Raw genomic sequence first — 20,875 nt, 5'->3', positions numbered from 1 at the left:
ATACATAGCAACGGTCTGCTATACATAGCAACGGTTTGCTATACAGAGCAACGATCTGTTATACGTAGCAACAATCTGTTATGCGTAGCAACGGTCTGTTTTATGTAACAATGGTCTGTTATACATAGCAACATTCTGTTATAGGTAGCAACTGTCTGTTATAGGTAGCAACGGTCTGTTATACATAGCAACGGTCTGTTATACATAGCAACGGTCTGCTATACATAGCAATGGTCTGTTATACGTTGCAACGGTCTGTTATACATAGCAACAGTCTGCTATACGTAGCAACGGTCTGCTATACGTAGCAACGGTCTGCTATAAATAGCAATGGTCTGTTATACTTAGCAATGGTCTGTTATACATAGCAACAGTCTGCTATACATAGCAACGGTCTGCTATACGTAGCAACGGTCTGTTATATATTGCAATGGTCTGCTATACATAGCAACGGTCTGCTATATATAGCAACGGTCTGCTATACATAGCAACGATCTGCTTTACATAGCAACGGTCTGTTATACATAGCAACGGTCTGTTATACGTAGCAACAATCTGTTATACGTAGCAACGGTCTGTTTTACGTAACAACGGTCTGTTATACATAGCAACAATCTGTTATACGTAGCAACGGTCTGTTATACATAGCAACGGTCTGTTATACATAGCAACAATCTGTTATACATAGCAACGGTCTGTTATACGTAGCAACGGTCTGTTATAAAGAAATAACAGACCGTAGAACGCTGTGATTGACCAATCAGAATCGAGTATTCAACAAAGCCGTGTAATATATAGTGATATTGTGCTTTTAGCTGTAAATCACGTTCAGTCTCGTGCGTGTCGCCTCACTGTTTTGACCGATGCTCGTTCGATTCTGCGTATATAGTCGTTGACTTGGCGGACACATGCAGGTGTCACAGTTAACAAGCTATTTGTGATTCTTACACAGAGCCCCTTTAAATGTCTGTTAAACATTAGTAGAGTCTCTGTCCACTCTCCCATATCCTACTGCTGTATGCATGAGTATGCCCCATTCATAATCAATATTATATCAATACTATTTGCTATTTTAAACCCCCTTAATGAAGATGAATGCTGCCACAAAGTGTATCTGCAGGTATTCACCTCACTGGAAAGAGAAAGCCAGCTGTAGAGGCAGATGCCCACTGCAGTTCAACCATATTACTCTACAGCAGAGGAGGTCTGTGTGCATCCTCCTCTCTCTCTCTCTCTCTCTCTCTCTCTCTCTCCCCCTCTCTCTCTCTCTCTCTCTCTCTCTCTCTCAGTCATCCTCTCCCGCCGCGCTGCTGAGCCTGCGACGTTATAGCAGTGGATGAAAAGCAAAGAAAAAAACGCTCTCTCTCTTCGCTTCAGCCAACGGACGCATACACATTTTGGGAAAGGAAATAAGTGAAGGTACTGTACAAAGAAAAATGCACGTTTCCATAAATATATATATATGTTATGTATATGCATTGTATATGATAAATGATGTGCGGATGGATGCAAGCAAAGCGACGTTGGAGCGAGCATGCACCTGCACTATCCAGACTCCAACGCTCTGCTGGGTTGAGTCCTGTTGGTGCAACAGAAGCTCCATATGGTGGATTTTTATGAGGGCATGTTTTTCTGTTCGGGGTTTGGCAGTAGAAGTGCGATGTTTTGAGCAGACTTGTGATGGATAAAAGGGTCTATATTGCTACAGTTGTTGCAGACAGAAGTGGTTAAAATGTGTGGCCGCAGATTTAAAGTGTCACATGAAGCCAGGCTGGTATTTATTGCTGTCTTCTGCAGGGGGGGATATAGAGAGATATAGAGATAGATGGGATGGACGGGCAGAAGATATGCGCGCCATGGACAGATGTGCGAGAAGGGATTTAGTATCGAGGGAGGAATCACGCAGGGGATAAAACTGGCAATGCATGCGTGTGCGTGTGCGTGTGTGTTTGTGTGTGTGTGTGTGTGTGTGTGTGTGTGTGTGTGCGTGTTCTAGCTTGTGTTTTTGAGGGTGAATGGCCCAGCTCTTTCCAGCAGTGTTGACTCTACTCTGTCGCACGACAAGGGAGCATCACTTTATACCTGCAATGAGGGCTCTTCGGTGTCAGCTGCCTTTAGTTCTCCCGTGCTCGTGCGCGCGTGCGAGTGAGACAGAGAGACACAGAGAGAGAGAGAGAGAGAGAGAGAATGAGAGAGAGAGAGATTTCCTGCCAGCAGCAGCAGCAGCAACAGTGTCCGACTACTGACCGATGGACCACACAGATTCCTTCGCCCACACATTTTCGACTGCCAGGCGGCACGAGATATGAACACGTAGGGAAAAAAAACTGTGAACAACATTTCTAAAAATGATCCATCACTGCTGTTGGTTTAGTGTCTGTAGAGTAGACAGTTTGATTTAAAGGTGTAACTATCAGCCCAGTATGTTGCGCGCAGTGTTTCAGCACCACAGACAGCGCTTCAGCACCATGGACAGCGCATAGTGATTCAGCACCATGGACAGTGCAAGTGCTTCAGCACCATGGACAGTGCATAGTGCTGACACACACAGGGCTCTCTCTGGTGCTGGAGCTGTAAAGCACCACATATTGGAGGGATTGAATGGTCTAAGATGTGACAAAGTATATGCTCAAACATGATCCGCATGCATAATCTAGATGTGGGCACACTGTTAAGAATGTCCCAGTAAAATAACAGTAAAGAACTGGCAGCAGGGTTGCTCTTTATGTTACTGTAAAATTAACATTATTATACTGTCGCTGAAATTTACAGCTTTGTACTGTTAATAAAAAATACAGTTTGAACTTTATTAATTTCACAGTATTTTACAGTTAATTTACTGTTTAAAGATACATTATATAGCTTGTTTTTCCACCTTTCTTTTACATTATCTTACTGATTTGTTTTAATGCACTATTTATTTTTTACATACATTTTAATAAACATTATTCTTTGCCTAGATGAATAGATTTAGCAGGTTACAGACATAGGAATAGTCACACTAATTACAATTAAAGGCACTTGTTGGGGAAAAGGCTGTAATAGACTTGTTGACACTTTTCCCAAAAATGTGTGTCTCTAGCTGGCTACAAGCACAGAATGCAACCAGAACAACATGTGATGAAGAACAATAAAGCTAATTCACTGATTTTACAATCATGTACAATGAACAAACCTCACATGAGCAGATCAGGTCCCAGAATTCAACAAATACTGTTACTGATGATACTTTAGACAGTTGATCAGCAGTGAAGTGTTGTTTTTTAAGAATGCATTATAGTTCAGTTAAAAAACGGCCTATGAGCGTAATTTAACAGGTTTTCTTTTGTATTAACAGTAAAGCAATAAACAGGTTAATAACAGGTTAATACTGGTGAAATCCTGCTGTAAATTAATAGCAATTGTTCACAGCGCACTTCAATTGTTGAGTGTTTGAAAAAACAGCATTAAAATAAATTTTATTGAAATGCCACTTATGACTCAGTGTATCCCATTTGTGCTCAAAGACTTTATTTAGTATGATAAGGAAAAAAATGCCACAATATTTGTTCTGTTTGGTCAAAAATCTTTAAATTTGGTATGAACATACTTTGGGCGAATATCTAATAGGACAACTTTGGCATTTTTAGATCATCTGAAAAATCCCACTTTTATTAATAGTCAAAGTCAGGATAAAAAATAGGAAAACACTAACATTGTGTTTATTAAATGTTTTCCATATGAAATTAGATTAGATTAGATTTCCTTTTATTGTCATTGTACAGTTACAACGAAATTGATGCATTAAAAGACAGTCTATAAATATAGGGCACTATACAAAGCAACAGCTATAAACTGTCTTTAAGGGCAGTAAAACAGGCAACAACAGCTGTCAGTGTGTCAGTGTGCTGACTTGACTATGACTTGTCCCAAACTGCATGTGATTATCATAAAGTGGGTATGTCTGTAAAGGGGAGACTCGTGGGTACCCATAGAACCCATTTACAGGTCAGAGGTCAAGGGACCCCTTTGAAAATGGACATGACAGTTTTTCCTTCGACAAAATTTAGCGCAAGTTTGGAGCGTTATTTAACCTCCTTCACTACAAGCTAGAATGACATGGCAACCTCCGAAGGATCGACTGTGTTAACGCATTAAAGAAATTAGTGGCGTTAAAACAAATTTGCGTTAATGTGTTATTATCGCGTTAACTTTGACAGAGCTAGTGCATATCTTTGATATTCATCTTGTTATGAGTTCATAGATAACAAATACTTGATTGTGCTCCTTGTAGTTTCTGAGATATACAGCCATGTTGTTATCATACTATATCTAGGATTTAAGAACATGGGACGACTGTTTACGACTGTCTATTGCAAAAACAGTAGTCCCATCATGTGGCCAAAGAGTAGATAAAGTATAACAATAAAAACTCAGCTTCACAATGTCTTCAGATTTGTGCTGAGGCTGTCCAGGTCTGGCACTGTACCAGACAACATTGGATTTTTTTCCTTTTTGTTTAGATCTTATGTTCCTCCTCTTAGTCTATTAGTTCTGTAGTAGTGATTTGGGCTTTCTGCTATATTGTCTGCATTGTAGTGTTTCCTGTTTTATTTTAAATTCACCTGTTGTGTCATGTCTAGTTTTATTTCCTGTCATGGTCCTGGGTTTTTTGTTATAGTTTGTTTCCTGTTTTATTTTGAAAGTTACTCACCTCTTGTTTCATGTTTAGTTTTAACTCCTGACCTTTGTTTGTTTTCCCGCCTTTTATGATTGTCTGCCCCGCCCTGATTGGTTCCACCTGTGTTCAATCACCCTGATATCCAGGTGTATTTAGTCTCTGTGTTTCTTTGTCAGTTCGTCGTCGCTCCTCAAGTGTTGTCTGTCTCTTGTGAGAGTTATTCCCATGTGTTTGTTTGTATTTCAAGTTTATTCTGTTGGATTGTTTTGTGAACCTGCCTGCCGGACTAGCTGCTTTTTGTCCCAGTAAGTTGGCTTTGATTAAATCATTGAACTCTGTCTGCTGCCTTCTCATTCCTTTCTCTGCGTTTGGGTCCACCTTAAAACCAAACCTTGACAGAGGCAAGAAATTAAACATTTCAGTTGCAGGCACAAATGGGATATTTGAGATTAAAGATGTCGACAATTTAGTGCAAATTATTAGAAATAAAATGCCTTTATATTTCTATAGCTTGAAAATAGCTTTTAATTCAATATAGATGTCAAGAAACAGTCAGTTGATGCTGGTCTTTAAACAAAAGAAATAAATGTCAATAAGGATAAGGACGAGGTGTTTCTTTAATCAGTGGCTGATCAATAGTTAATAAGTGCTCCGACAGGCTCTGCTCTAAAATGACGGAGGGGTCTATCGGTTTGCTAAGTAGGTGGATTCCTTCTTATACAGTGTAGTAAATTAGCTTTCGCTACAGTCAATAAGGAACACCTCCTAGCGGCTTCACCATCCATGCCTCTAAGCCTGACCTCATCAATCATGGGTCGCACCCGCTTAAATTACGGAGAAATACATGAGGAAAAACGTGTCGAGCTCCGACGCAGCACATTACTGCATGTCCTATTTTATCACGCCCCTTTTAGTTTCCACACATTGCTCCATCCTCTCTCTCCACCGGCTGCATCCATTCGTCCCATTCTGCTTATGTCCCCTAAATCCATTCCCTCCCGATGTCGATGATCCCTGATGATGTTGCCCCCCTCGGAGGAATGACGAGCAATCCCCCGATCAATTGCAATCACAGATCAGTGGCGTACCAGGAAAAAAATGGGTGAAGAAATCAGTAGAGGTGGAGGCAAGGCCTGGGAGACCTGAATAATGACCACCCAGCGACCAAAACCCACTGCCCTGTTGCTATGTAATCTTCGGTTCATCAGAATACTATTGAGCTACGTTGGCCATATCTCAGGGAATCCATAGCGCTGTCTGTTGGGGTTGCTCTCGAGAGGTGATGGATGTTACGCTGGAAGGAACCTGAAGTGCAATTTTCTTTCTGCTCGAAACCAAGACATGCTAACCGAGCTCACTTGGTGACCAAATAAGAAAAAAAGAAAGACCGGGTTACTGCAGCAACATAAAAACAGGATACAGTTATTACAAATAGCAACATAACATTACAAATAACATTACAAATATCAACAGCATCATTTAGTCTGATGGATGATATGGCAGTTAGGATGGATGAAACTATTTTTTTCTCTCTCCTCTCAACTCCAGAATGATCTGGAATATCTACCGATTGTCTGGGCCAATGGTGAGCCAAATGTGCTGGAGCTTGGGTACTCATTGAATAGTTGATAAGTCGAGCCATTAGTGCCATTATATATTCCTGACCTCGGTGCACGGAGAGGCCGAGACACTTAGGGCGCTCCTAATGAATTCGCCTGGCTCTCGGATGCAGGTCAAGTGGCTGACAGTCCTGATGTGGTGGATTGCATGCAGTGGTGGAATGCTACTACAGTACACTTATGTACATATATTTATCCGTGTGACAGCATGCACCTTCAGAGAAATGTTAAATTGATCCGATCTATGCAAAATGCAATAGTCATGCAATAGTAATGTGCGTAGTAATGTGTGTAGTTTTACGACTACTAATGGACTACTAGAGCAGATGGTGCTCGGCTGCTGAGCTGACTAGTTGACAGTCATTCAGTATCACTAAACCACGTTCTGTCTCACTATCAACCAATACGGGGCCTCTATTGCTCAGCCGTGTTGATTTGCCGTGTACAACATCAGGAAGATCAGACCGTATACCTGTCAGAGCCTGCAGCACAACTCCTGGTACAGGCTCTTGTAATATCACTTGTAATATCTTGTAATTCCCTACTGGCAGACCTCCCTGCATGCACATTCACACCTCTGCAGATGATCCAGAATGCAGCAGTGCGACTGGTCTTCAACAAACCCAAAACAACTTCTTTAATTACTAATATGCAATTTACTAAGGTCATTAAATGCTGATTGGGCCTCTGACTTACCTCCTGTACTTCAGCTTCTTTTTTTTATCCACACATATAACATGAGATATAAGGACAGCAAGACAAATAGAAACCTCTGGACAATTTTGTACAAAAAAAGGATGCAAATGTCAGTACCGTGCAGCTGTCTGCTCATATGTTCCTTATATTCCAGAGGAATGAGGACTGTCAGTTCTCTGGCCCACAACTGACAAGCTCAAATCTTTAGCATTCCCCACCAGCTCCACCTTTCCCCCTGGCCTCCCTTTCCCCAGCCACGCCCTCCACATTGATTTCCGTACCCATCAGGAAGGATTATGCAAAGATCCTGAGAGGGATAACCCTTGGGAGGCATTCACACTTGCTCACTCCTCCACATCACACATCCTTGGCCGTAGCACACTGCGCTCCTCTTTCAGCCTAACAGCTGTTAGCGCTGCTCTGTGCAATCAATACGACAGTCATGTTTCACAACAACCGTCACTCCTTCACTGCCAGGAACCTGTGGGAGGTCCCCCTTGGGCGAGAGAGACTGAGAGACATGGTAGACAGTGATTCGCTGGCTGACGAGGTTTCAGAAAATGCAGCAGCGGACGGCGCGTTTTGTTCATTAGCTGTGTACATTTGTGGGGCGTGAAAGTGTTGATCGGGGGGAAACCGCTGTTTTCCGTTCCGTGGGAGGATGAGATGTGTGAGAGAGAGAGTGGACTGCCGGAGGGCTTGGAGAGAGGAGACATCAGGGGAGGATTAAAGAGGAGGAAACATGAAACAGATAATGAATATTACAGTATATATGGCAAGTCATACAGATCAATCTTCACCACCTTAACCCCTTGAATGGCAGGTCTGGTTGGCAGCTACGGCCAAGTCTAATACTTGTCAACCTAACTGTGATATAAATAGGGAGAAGTGTGATCTGTAGAAACCAGTGCAACCCAGTGCTTTCAGCCCAGTGTTGCATGTACAGAGTAGCACAGACTCAACATATTGTCCCTCCCAACTGGTTAAATCCCACCGGTTGGTCAGGGCCCCCAGACGCCCCGTTGGAGACCGACGCACGGGATCCCCCTCCTGCATTTCTTTTGGACGTGCGTGTCAATATACGTGCAGTAGTGTGATGTTGTTGCGCTATATTATGAACAGGGCATTATATATTTTACAAAAATTCGATGTGGATCAAAACAACAAAGACTTTTATTTTGAAAGATGCAGGGTGGCATTTCCGTTATGACTTTTCCTTTGATTCTTATGTATTGTTGATATTTGTGTTCGTATGTTCTTATGATATTGTGTGCATAAGTAGGTTGGGTCTCATGTTAAGGTCATAAAGAGAAATGTCGGGGGGTCATCGGTGGACGTATAGCGAGCATCTTATTTTACAAATGGCACTTCCGTTGACTTTACTTCCTCTTTGCTCCGGGAAGGTACGCATGTTCTCGGCTCTCTGTTTATGTTGTAAATATGAGGTTAAACTAGTTAAAAACACACTTAAAGTCATTGCATTAGCATTGTCAAGCTTTAGAGTCACCATTTTATGTGGTTTCATGCATTAGTCCGATAATTAAAGGAGAAGTGTGTCGAGGACTGACTACAGATATGTCCGTTTATGCATGGCTATTTTCTTTTGTTATTTTTCCAAATGGAAAATGCCGTATTTTAGATTAATTTAATTATATCATTTGCAGTTTATTTATTAAGGAGGAAGGCGCTGAGAGCGTACAACTACAGTTGCTTTTGATGCTGGTGGGAAAATGAATTGCTCAAAGTCCGTCCCAGGAAGTGTGTCCTCACCTTATACACAACACAATGCAGAATCAGACCCACTACATACGCTCATTACATGCATAGTGTCCTTTCAAAATAAACTTCTGTAGGGTTAGGAAACGATCGTGGTTGACGTTAAGTCTTGTGTTTGTTTGACCCATCCACCTCTCCTCCCACCCGCCATTAGCTGACTCTCACGATATTAATACTACATCACTTGCTCTGACAGGTGGGTTTACATTGGAGTTAGTTAAAAAGCCCGGTTCGTCGCATACTGTCACTAAAGGGCGCCTCCGTGCATCGGTTTCCGAAACTGCTGCTGACCGATCGGCGGTATCTGACGAGTTGGGAGTGAGACCGCGTTGACTCAACAAGCGCCACCTCAATCCAGCTTGAATCCAACTTCACAACTGGTGGTTCATTCATTCAAATTGAATCAGCCGGTTGCATGATCGTACTCTTTTTCATTACCTTCATAGCCACAGGTAGATCCATGGAAACTACTGTAGGCAGTGAACAACCACTGTTCAATGAACCCCGAGCAGCAGCAGCAGCAGCAGCAGTCTTTATGTTGAGGGCAGTCATCCGACGATACCGTATTCCTTCTATCACGTTAATAGATTCCAGACTCTGCGCTTCATGGCTGTAATTGGAGTGACAAAGTGGTGCAAAGTGACCTGGCATTGACAAAATGTTTTTGACGGGGAAAAGCTGTTGAACAGAAAGAAGGGGGGGTGCAGCGATGTGTGTCTGTTGGAGGGAAGGTGTTGGTTCTCTTGTGGTGACATAGCAAAGCATCGTGGATGCGAGTGCTTAGATGTGTGTTTGGTTCGGTACATCATGTTGTTGTTGTTGACTCAAGTCTGTGAATATCTGCAGTATCTGTGTGTTTATCAGCCACAAGAAACAAACCCACAAACCCACACACATATGCACTCTTGATTCTTCACACTGGTCTGAAACTCTCCAATTCTGGATCAACTCGCAATTTCAATATCAATATTATTTTAGTTTTTCCTCTAAATAATGCTGAATAAGCACTTCAATACAGCTGGAGCTCTGTGCTGCGATCATATAGTGCAGTCAAGTGCTTCTATGATGCTATAAAGGAGGAAACTAGTCAATTCAACTACAGTCTGAGCTCCGATGAAACCAAACGTTCGGACGCATTTTGTTTTAATAATCTCCTGAACAACAAGGAGCTTGACATGACTCATAGAACATGCAGCTGTTACTGGTAGGGGTGCTATTTTCAGCCTGTTTCCTGCAGTGATCTATGCACTTACTACACTGAATGGATTTACTCATGTTTTCAGTGCACAGCGGGATGAAACTGTTTAACTCCCTAAGTCTTAATCAAAATTATCATCTGACGGCAAAACAACATTTTTGCATACAAAAATAAAAGCAGATAAAAGTGGCAGCATCTTATTTAATCCAGAATCGATTTTGAACTGAGTTGTGAGCCAAAGAATTAAAACTCAATCACAACATGTCCATGAGATGAGATAAGAGTATTGATTATTATTTATTGATCCCCAGAGGGGGGAATTGCAGCAGCACAGGGAAACAAAAAACTAGCCGACAGATAAATAAAGAAATAAAATCTAAAGAAATAAATAATTATAGGTATTTATAATAAAAATACAGGCAGTCTGTCTGTCTGTCTGTCTGTCTGTCTGTGGGTATGTCCTTCACATATACCTGCATGTTATGAGTCCCCCTGTGTGTGTCCCACTCTGCACTGCGCCACGGCGTCGTTGGCCATCCTCCGGTTCCACCCTGATTAAAACTTTTAGCTCTTTCAGCACTGTACTGTTGTTTGCACCATGGATGTATAAAGAGAACAGGATACAGCATTGGACACTCCCGTTCATTCCTATGAGAGTTGCTCAGTGGCGGCGCATGATGCCAAAATGTCTCGACTGCCGAGTGATAAAGTACCCGGATTTTCGGCGATCTTCCTTCGTGATTGTTAGCGTTCTCTTTAACCCCGCCTTCCAGCCCTCGCTCCAGCCTCGGTCTGGGTCTCATTCGCTTGAACGGAGGAAGGAAAATAAGTCTTACAGACGTCTCTTTTCCAATGTAAGTCTATGGGAAAAAGTGTTTTGGGGCCAAATGGCATCACGTGACGGACACAGAAGTTGTAATGCCACCGTTCGTTAGCTGCTAGCCGCCGGCTCAGCCGTCGCCATGTTGAGAGCTGTGTGGGGAGGCAATCCCGGGCCGAGATAGAGCCATGAAATTACAGTAGAGTTCGACCAAAGCACACTTGGTGATTGTTGGAAAGAGTAACGATGACGGCTTAGGTGAGTTTTATTTTGTTTCTGTCCAGTTTGAATGAAGTGTTTTACGATGCTCCGCTACGTACAGCTGATCTCAACAGAAACACAAATACATGTGGGTGATGGTGCAAGCTGAAAGGAGAGGGGGGACAATCGTACTCAGGCACCTTGGCGGAGGTCTGCGCTCTCCGAGTGCCATTCTAGTTTAACATTAAAACGGGTGTTTTTCCCGTGAACCAGAGTGTATTTCACTGGTGTTTCTGAATGTGACTTGCCGTGACTTGGCTGTGTGACGCACCTACAGTATGTAACGGCAGGTGTATTGTTCAGGACCCAAAGGAAGCGCAGTGTCGATTGTGAAGTTGTTTGGATGAGCGGTTCTCCAGTAAAGGCCACACATTCGGCCCGTTCCAAACAGGCATGATCTGCACGGGTCGAAATGAAAATAGAAACTATACAAGAGGATCTAAATTACAAGGTGAAATCGACATAGTGGTGTGAAATTAGCAGCAGCAAACTAAGCAAGGTACAGTATAGTATGTAAACAGCACAATGACGTGATGCACCATCTTTGGAAACTGTCAGATACAAACTGAGGAAAACGTGACAAAGCGTTTGCAGAAAGCTGTTATATTCAGAGCGATGCATGTATGAGGGTGTATCTGTTTAGTTAGTGCTCAGTGTGTGTACTCTATGTGCGTTAAGTAAGGACACCATCTGCCATCATCTCTGCCGTGTGCCAACCCCCCCCCAACCCTGTTAACCCACACCCATGCTCACATACACAAAATCCTTCAGCGTTCAAGTTTGATGAAGAAAAAAAATAAAAATCTCGCTGTGGATATGTGTGTGAGAGAGAGAGAGAGAGAGAGAGAGAGAGAGAGAGAATGCTGGAAGAGGAGTGGGTGTGATGCAGAGAGCACTGTAATTGTTAAAGGGTGATGACTAAAAAGCACAAGCATAAAAGGAAATTGTGGTATTTCTACTTGTATTTCAGACACGCACACAAATATAGAAATACAATTACGTACATACTTGCACACACACACACACACACACACAAAGTGGATTTTGGAATAATGCCTTGTTTTTTTTCTGGACTGCCCTAGATTCATTTGGCATCTGTGCTGCACACTCATCTCTCTCTCTCTCTCTCTCTCTCTCTCTCTCTCTCTCTCTCTCTCTCTCTCTATGTTGTTATCACTCTGCTTTTCCTCTTACTCACAAACACACACACACACACACACACACACACACACACACAGCCTGCCTCTCCTCTTGAATCTCTCCCTCTCTCCCTCTCTCTCTCCCTCTTTTAGTACAGACTGCTAAGATCTGGGTATAAATATTTTAGCCTTGTCAACCACTTGCAGAGAGACAGTATCTCTATTGCCCCTGTGTGTGTGTGTGTGTGTGTGTGGGGGGGGGGGGGGGGTGTGTGTGTGTGTGTCTGTCTCGGCACAGTTTAGCTGGATGAGAATACACGACGGTGTGTTCTACTGAAGCATCTGTTTGCATTTCTAGCTGAGCCACGAACGTATATAGAACCTGAATGCTTCAATGTCTCGGCCTGCAGAACGTGTCCAGAACCAACCTGATTTAAAATGTAGTACTTTTGAAGCAGAGGGTCTTTTAATAGCACAGAAAGCAAAACAATGTTCACACTAACCTAACCTTATCTTTGCCTTAGTGTATATATATATATATATATATATATATAGAGAGAGAGTATAAGTCCCGCCCCTTCTGGTGGATTCCATGGGAGCTTATTTGGGAAAAAATATGAACCATAGTCAACGGAGAGGGCAAATATTCTTTTGATTCCATTTGAAGTCAAGAAAGTCTCAGTTAGTCGTAGTATTATTGTGTGAAGCCGCTCAGTGAACTACATCTCTCGTCTCGGACAATATACGTCACCAACGCTAGCTAGCTCGAAAGAGAAAGAAGGATCAGAGCCGTTGCTGGTGTGAGGTCATCCCAGTATACGGTGACCATATTTTCAAATATGCACGCACCGTAGGTGTTTTCATGAGGATGGCTGACTTGGCACACCTGTGGCACATTTGAGCACGGAGTAGGATCAGAAAGAAGGCATTATTATATTATATATTATATTATCACATTCACTACTTTCACCCCCTTTAATCACAGGGCTATCCCCGTCATGACACGCTGACAGTCTGGGAGTCCTGTAGAGAGTTTTCCTCAGTGGAAACATATTGTTGTCTGGGCATACTTACATTATTTTTCAACTTGTTTTGTCTCAGGCTGTTATAATGTAAGATGGTGGTGCTCAGACGAAATTTTGTCCAGGATGGAGACACTGTCCGGGTGAAAGACTGACAGGAACGGCCGGTCCTGACGGAGTAATAAGAGGAACGAAATGCCTGTTGATGCTCAGAAGGAACTGTGTAGAATAATTCATCAAAACGACACTTTTGATGTGCACATAAGCACGGAGGGTTCTGTGGTTCAAATCTACACTCAATGTAATCAGTGGATATCTGTTGCGTCTGTTTGTAATTGTGGCTTGACAGCGCGCAACATCACTCTCTATTGCAGCGCTGCGCTGCTTCTTTATACTTATCTCATGCCCACACATCAATTAATGAGTGGAACATGATAAACGTCTACATCAGCATAATATTGTTATTTTAATTGTAGTGAAAACCGGGACAATTTGTTAGTGACTGTTGAAAACCGGGACATTTGAGTGTTTTACAGATATGTCACGGGACTCGGGACAGCTTGAAACCGGGACAGTTCCGGAAAATCCGTGACGTCTGGTCACCGTATCCCAGTAGGAAACACACAGACATCGTAGCTTCAGAGAGAGAGAGACGTCACTACGACTCTTTTGGGTGTGTCGTCTTTCTAATGACGTATTTTCACAGTCCTGATACTTCAACAGTTTTACGACAAACTGAGACTGTCTAGACTTGCAAAATTATCTTTTAAATTGATAAACATAATCTGTGTGATTCGTGGAGCAATTCAAACAGGATCAAATAAATCTATTTGTCTCTCTCTGTTGACTAGCGTTCGTACTTAAGTGAGTACAGTGCTGGAGTAGATGCAGCACTGATGGACAGACAGGTGGTCGGAGGGCAGAATAATTCAGTTTGTTCCAGGGGATTAGAGATTAGAAACACATCTCTCACCCTAACCTACAGCCTGCAGACACACATCTGCACTCAGAAGCTGCTTTTAGTACGCTCACTGACTAAACCTTGACGTGGTTTATACTGTATGTGTGCAGCTTCATTCATATCCAACAAATAAAAAACAAAACTTTCCCCGTTCAGGTTCCTTCTGATGCTCTGTGGTGCTTAGTCAGCTTCTCAGACGGAGACTCACGGAGGCTAAAATGTAGAAATACGCTGTTGGCTTGAAGTAATCGATAGTCAAACAAATGCTACCTCTCCCCGCGGTCAATAATAATATTGATTGCTGTACATCCTCTGTTAAAACAAGCCAAGGGAAGTTCATTTCTTCTTCTTTTTTTCATTCTTTAAAAGTACTTTTACTGCAGTTTTTCTGGTGTGTAGTCACAGCGGAGCTGAACACGCTGACACACTGTAGGCCCCGAACACTAACAGACATATGCTCTATAACGTGCACAAGCCAAATGCACAAACACAGTGACACACACATGCACACACGCTCCTCTTCGCACCCCTAGGGGTTCAAATGATTTCACAAATGCTCACACTTAATCCACCAGCCAGGCGACAAAAGCTTAGACGAGTGTGCGTGATATAACGTGCATGTGGCGCTGTGCTGTGCTGTGCTCTGGTTCATATACCCAAATGAGCACACTTTTATTCACCAAAGTAAAACGGTTGTGATGATTTACTTCCTGCAACTGTAAACCTTTACAGCTAAACATAAAGTGGATGGTAATGGAGATGTGAATGTGTCGTAGTTGAGGGACTCTCAGAGGTGGGAAGGCGATGATGTTCTGAGGAATGAACATGTTGTTCATTTTATTTCACAGTCTTCTATACAAGAGTGATTCTGTTCTCATAAAAACATCCACTGCATGCATGAGTTGATGAGGACAGTGAGCATATATCTGTGTCTGTACTTTGTCAGATTGGCCTGAGGGAACGAGCTAGTCAGTGTACATACAGTGTATGAAGAGCTTTTCTTTAGTATTACACATCACCATCTTACATCTTACCTTTCTCTAAACGTTAAGCACAACTGTCACAACTGTTTTATGGGACATCACAACTCTATTGCATGTCTGCAAAAGGTAGTAACTCCCCCAAAACACTGCAGTCACGCTGCAAAACATCAGTTATGTGTCAGAAAGTCGGCCACCAAAGGGTTTAGATATTTCTTCACCATCAACCCTGGAAATGTTTCTAGTATAAAAATCTCTGTTTTGTTCTTCCTTTTTTTTGCACATTGACTATTTATATTACTCTACGATACCAGGATGTCAGTTTTGTCCAGCTGAATGTGGATCGCAATGAGATTTTTACATTCCCATTTGAACAGGAGGTCAAAGTTTACTGGGAAAAAGTCAATGCTGTAGCTACACAGAAAAAGGGATGCACATTTGTCTGTATACAATCAATCAAACTTTATTTATAAAGCGCCTTTCAAACAAGTCAAATGCAATTCGAAGTGCTGTACAGATGATTGACAAAAATATAGAGTTTTAAAAATGGATTTAGAGACTAATGCACACCAAAACAACAACTATAAAAGTTCATTGAATAAGAAAGCAAGAAGAGATGGGTATTTAAGATGATAAAAGATAAATAAAATACAAGGAAATAAAAATAACAATAAAAATAAATAAGTAAATAACAATTATGAAACTACACAAAATAAGCAGATTGTATTAAAATTATAATTTTAATAAAATAAAATAGAATAAAAGAGATAATAAAAATCAGCAATAAAAATGTTGATTAAACAAAATAGAGTAAAATAAACACTATAATGATGATGATACATGAAATAAGTATAAACAATACAAGTAAGTAAGTAAGTAAAAGTAATAACAGTAAATGTATCCGTGTAGTAAGGTCATATACAGGGAACATCTATGCCAAAAAACACAACAACAACTCTGCAACAATGAACAAAACTGTGGTAGTTCAGTTAAAAAACAACAAATTGTACCTCCTCGTCACAGATATTTATGGAATATACATGCATGTCTGACAGATTTTGATAATTGAATGGATCATTTTGCAGTGACGGCTCAAACGATGAGAGAATGTCTAGAAGTTGTGAAGAGGACGACAGTTTCCCTGAGATCAGTTTTGATCGGCAAGACATGTGCAGGTGGTTATTGTGCTGACTCTTTTGCACATGTGACAAAACACGTGCAATTTGCTTGAATGAATGAGAAATTAAAATCTGTTGTGAAGGACGATTACAGCAACAGAACTGTAACACAGAGGATGACTCAACCACTGTATCAGCAAACAGCCCACACCTGGTAGCAGCAGTCCAAAGCAGATAATCTAAAATAAATGAATGTTGCAGCAGGAGAAATCTCTTCTTAAGATTTATTATTATAGATTTGATCTTTTCAGGCACAAAGAAATTGGCCTTAGTTATTTTAGAAGAATGGAAACTATAAGCCACAGCTTCCTTTGTTACGTGATGGATTCAACAACAGAGACAAACATTATGATCAAGATTATGTCTCTGATCTACGCTAACATCTTATTTAGAGATTATCATGATGTTGTGTTCTATAATGTGTTGACACAGAGGCCTGTTTTTTAAAGCGATTACAATATACTGTGTACATAACTTTGGATGTGCATGCAACACTTCCCAAAATATCACACAGCTTCCAGATGTGAATGCATGGAGCTAACATGTATTTCTCTTTGCCTGAAATTAGTTTAAAGCCTCTGAACACCCACACAGGTGTTCTCAGTTAATCGGGCTGATTAGACCTCTGCTCAGGACTGTGTGGGGATGTACAGACGGTAATAGAGTGCTACAGGAATGAGTCCTAAAACACAGAAAATGAGTTAGCATTTTAGCACTTCCTGTTCCCTCATCTGGCAGTCGATGGGTTTTTAGTTGGATGCGTGAAATAAGGTCTGTGGTTTTAATGTTTTGTTCTACAATATAAAATATATCAGTAAATACCCCACTTGTGACTTTCTAGTGACCATCACACCGACTCGTCCGCCTTTACAGCCTCATTGTGTATACTCACGCTCATGACCGTGGTGTAGTTAGTTTATAGCCTAACGTTAGCTTTTTACTTGAGGGAACTCAGGGCGATGAAAACTTCTTGGTTGGCCTACAAAAATACATCATCCCGGCAGCACTCTATTGAGTCTCCTGTTAGCTGAAGTTGTAGTTTTGTTGCCTAAACCTAAAGAAGTTTTTTTTTTTGTCTAAATCTAAGGAAGCCTTTTTGTTTGTGTTTTTCAACATGGTAGAACGTGTTGCTTTTAAGTTTCACTTTCACTTTTACAACACAGTAGGTGTAGTAGGCCCCTACTGACCCACATCTATGGTGCTTATAGCGACTGATAACGCCTATTTAATGGCCTGATAACAGTGGAATCGGGTGCTGCAGTAGGCTAGCGGTCATTAAAAAACATCAAAAAGTACGCTGGCTGCTTGTAAAACCATCATATCTTGTTTTCTATTTCTACACTTGTTAAATACAGAATACTGTTTGTGGGTGTGGAGGATTGTCTAAAGGCACTTATTAGCGTCAATGAGTAACTAATTACTTTTGCTTTTGAGGAAAAAAAGCAAAAGTAATTAGTTACTCATTGACGCTAATAAGTATATAGCTATTTAAGTGGAGCTGCCACAATATCACATGACGACGCCCTTTGTTTATATATTTTTGTTCTGTTTTTGGGGTGATAATAAAATTAGGAAAACAAAACAAAACAATGAAACCTTGTCCTGACGGTAGCCTGACATTATCTTAACATTATTCTGACGGCATCCCCACCCCTCAGAGATTTGTTATTCATCACCCGAGAGAGGTGGAGGCAGAGAGAGAGAGAGAGAGAGAGAGAGAGAGAGAGAGAGAAGGGGGGAGGATTATCAAAGTCCACATCCTCCCTCTAATCCACAATGTTCTACCAGAGAGGGTGGCAAAAACCTAAACCCTTCTGCCAACGGTTTGGTTAAAACATAGGGCTTGCATTGTGGCTGTTGGCAGACTGGAAAGCCCTTTGGTTGAAATGTTCACTGACAACATGAAAGGTTACTGCTCATATATGCAGCTCGGGAGGGTGTTGGGATGAAAATGGAAGACTGAGCCTGTTTACCTTCTAAAATGGTGCGTCAGTGTAAACATGCCACCATCAACAGCAAAAAGCAAAGAGCTGACGTGGACATCTCTGGAGGTAAAAGAGTTCATTATGCCAGAGGGATTACTCCAAGTGTGTGTGAGGAGGATGTTATCATGTGTTTGTCCAAAGTACCGCTGGCCCCAGTCGGAGGCTGCATTGTGCTCTGGATATATTTAAGGCATATCCCAGCATGCATCACACTCCAGCAGTACTATATAGCCCACCCACATTAAAGCAGCAGTGGGGAGAAACGGAGCAAATATGATTTGAAAAAGTTATTTTTATAAAACTGTCCTGACAGTAGTGCATGAGACAGGTAATCTGAAAATAATCCTGTGTCCTCCAGTGCTCCTAACGGCATCAGCATGATTTCACAGACCGGAGGAAAACAACCAATCAGAGCCGAGCTGGAGCCTTGCCGTCTCTGAGCAGCTGTCAATCACTCGTCAACTCCAATATCAAACGGTCAAACTAGTCAGCGCTGATCAAATATGAATTCATATTCTGAAACATCTTGTAGTGTACTATTTAGCTGTAAAACAAGCAGCCATGTTGAGATCTTTTGAGGAAATACCAAGCCCCGCCCACCAGCCGGAGCACAGCCAATAGGAACGCTCTCTCTCTTTGAAATGACCTGTGATTGGTCAAAGTCTCCCGTCACGGGGTAGATTTTCTAAAGCCTGAAAACAGAGCCATGAGGAGGAGCAGAAGTCTCTCAGAACATTTGAATTAAAATATGCTGAAAGGTTATTATGGAATTTTTGCCCAATGATGCCAAAAATATTCTGCCTACTGCGGCTTTAAACACATATAGACACACATACATTAACATCCACATGTCCAACACTGTACTACATACACTGACGCATAACCTGAAGGGTTTCCACATGAATCAGACTCATGATTCAGCAGACTACCTTGAGGGAGGACAGGTTCATGCACATACACACACAAGCATGCAAAAGGCATTCAAACACTATAGGTTCACAGACGTTTCTGATGTCTATCTTTTATCTTTTGGCTGTTATTTTTTTTGTCGCTGATGCTCTTCTTGTCTTCCTCTCTCTCTCTCTGTCGCTATGTCTGTCTTTCTCCCTCTCTTCCTCCCTCTCTCACCCGCCTGAAGCTGTGCAGTCGGGAGCCTCAGTGGCAGATTTTGCCTGGCAGTACTGAGGACACATGCACCTTGAAGGAAAGACAGAGACAGACAGACGGATGGGTGGTGCGATGGAGATAGATGGCGTTTGTTAGAAGCCCAATTTCAGTCGTCCCTCCTTTCCAGTTCTTCCACTCCGTCAGCTGTGGGCATTGCTGTTAATTTACCATCTCCCTGCTCCCAAATTATGAAGAAATGGAAATTTAGTAGTGTAGTTGGTGACTTACTTGTACAGTAATGTTGAGGGTCTTTGGTATGCTGTTCTTCGTGCTTTCTTTCATGCTTTCTTTGAGGAAATTTAGCCTCATTTCAATTCTGACTAACTACGACTGAGGCCCAATCCCAACGTCCACGCTCACAGACTCACAAACTTTGAGGCGAGTTCCCACCAAGTCCGTGAGGGTTAGTAGGGCTGTCCCACCGTCAAATCGTCAAGTCCTTGAGGGCTCAGCTCGCAGACCTTTTGAGCCCTTTATGAACACTTTCCGTAAATCCACATTTCTGCAGACTTAACCCACAATTCATAGCATTGTGACGTTAAACGCAGGGTTACCACGGTTACCAGGGGAAGCCCCGTAGCCTAAAACAAAAGTAGACAAAGAGGACGGCACACGGGTGTTCATATTTACATTTACACAGAAACATTCAGGATTTAAGATGGTAGATAAAAAACACATGAAATCAGAGGAACGCAGCTTTAGACTATATTATACTATATTATATAGTATATTATATATTAGACTATATTAATACTCACCTGGTTTATTCATCAGACAGTTCTTTTAATTTTGCTTAAAGGGACTCTATGTAAGAATCAGAAATGTCTTGTTAACAGCGACACCTGTGGCCGTTAAGTCAACAAAAGTCAGCATCCTGTTGCTGGCGCTTGTGCTCGCTCTACATAGACATGAACAAGCATCACTCAACGTTACCTCTTTTCTCGTAAGGCAAGAGTCTGGAAGACGTTCAAATAGGAAGTATAAAACATAAAATAAAAACAGGAACGTGATATGTCGCAGCAAAGTACCGTCCCATTCATATTTCTACCATTTCAAGCCTTCGCAGCCTCTCACACCATCTCAACCATTTACCAGGTGACGTCAATCAAGTCCCCGAGGGTTCAGGGCTGAAGGCCCTGGGGGGGGGGGGGTATTAGGATTGGGCCTGAGTTTATGAAACGTGCAAGAGCGAGACAGGAAGTTCTCCAGAATATCTGCTGCATGCTCGATTTGAGCCTTTTGCGTGGTTATCTAACCAACAGTGACACATTCACCAGATGGGGGCTCCTTCCTTCTAAAACCGTCGGCCCACCTGCTTCCCCCCCGACTTTGTGACATCAACTTCACACACCTGCTCTCCTCAGATTGTTAAATCTTTGTAACGGCAGCCTCCATGTCTTGCCTTACAGGGTG

The 20,875-nt window shown here is 42.0% G+C and overlaps 1 protein-coding gene across 1 annotated transcript in view; it reads left to right on the top strand.

Annotated features, from left to right (window-relative positions):
• Nucleotides 1–1,296: 1,296 nt before the first annotated feature.
• The window catches only part of elfn2b (extracellular leucine-rich repeat and fibronectin type III domain containing 2b), an 86,561-nt gene continuing 66,982 nt past the window's right edge, over nt 1,297–20,875 (top strand). The window contains exon 1 of the transcript XR_012596819.1: nt 1,297–1,419. The gene's annotated coding sequence lies outside the window, so the exon portion shown is untranslated. The remainder of the gene's footprint in view (nt 1,420–20,875) is intronic.

Source organism: Sebastes fasciatus, chromosome 13 (genome assembly GCF_043250625.1).
Source record: "Sebastes fasciatus isolate fSebFas1 chromosome 13, fSebFas1.pri, whole genome shotgun sequence".
NCBI lineage: Eukaryota > Metazoa > Chordata > Actinopteri > Perciformes > Sebastidae > Sebastes > Sebastes fasciatus.
The sequence above is the reverse complement of the archived record's forward strand: the minus strand, read 5'-3'. Positions and strand labels throughout refer to the sequence as shown.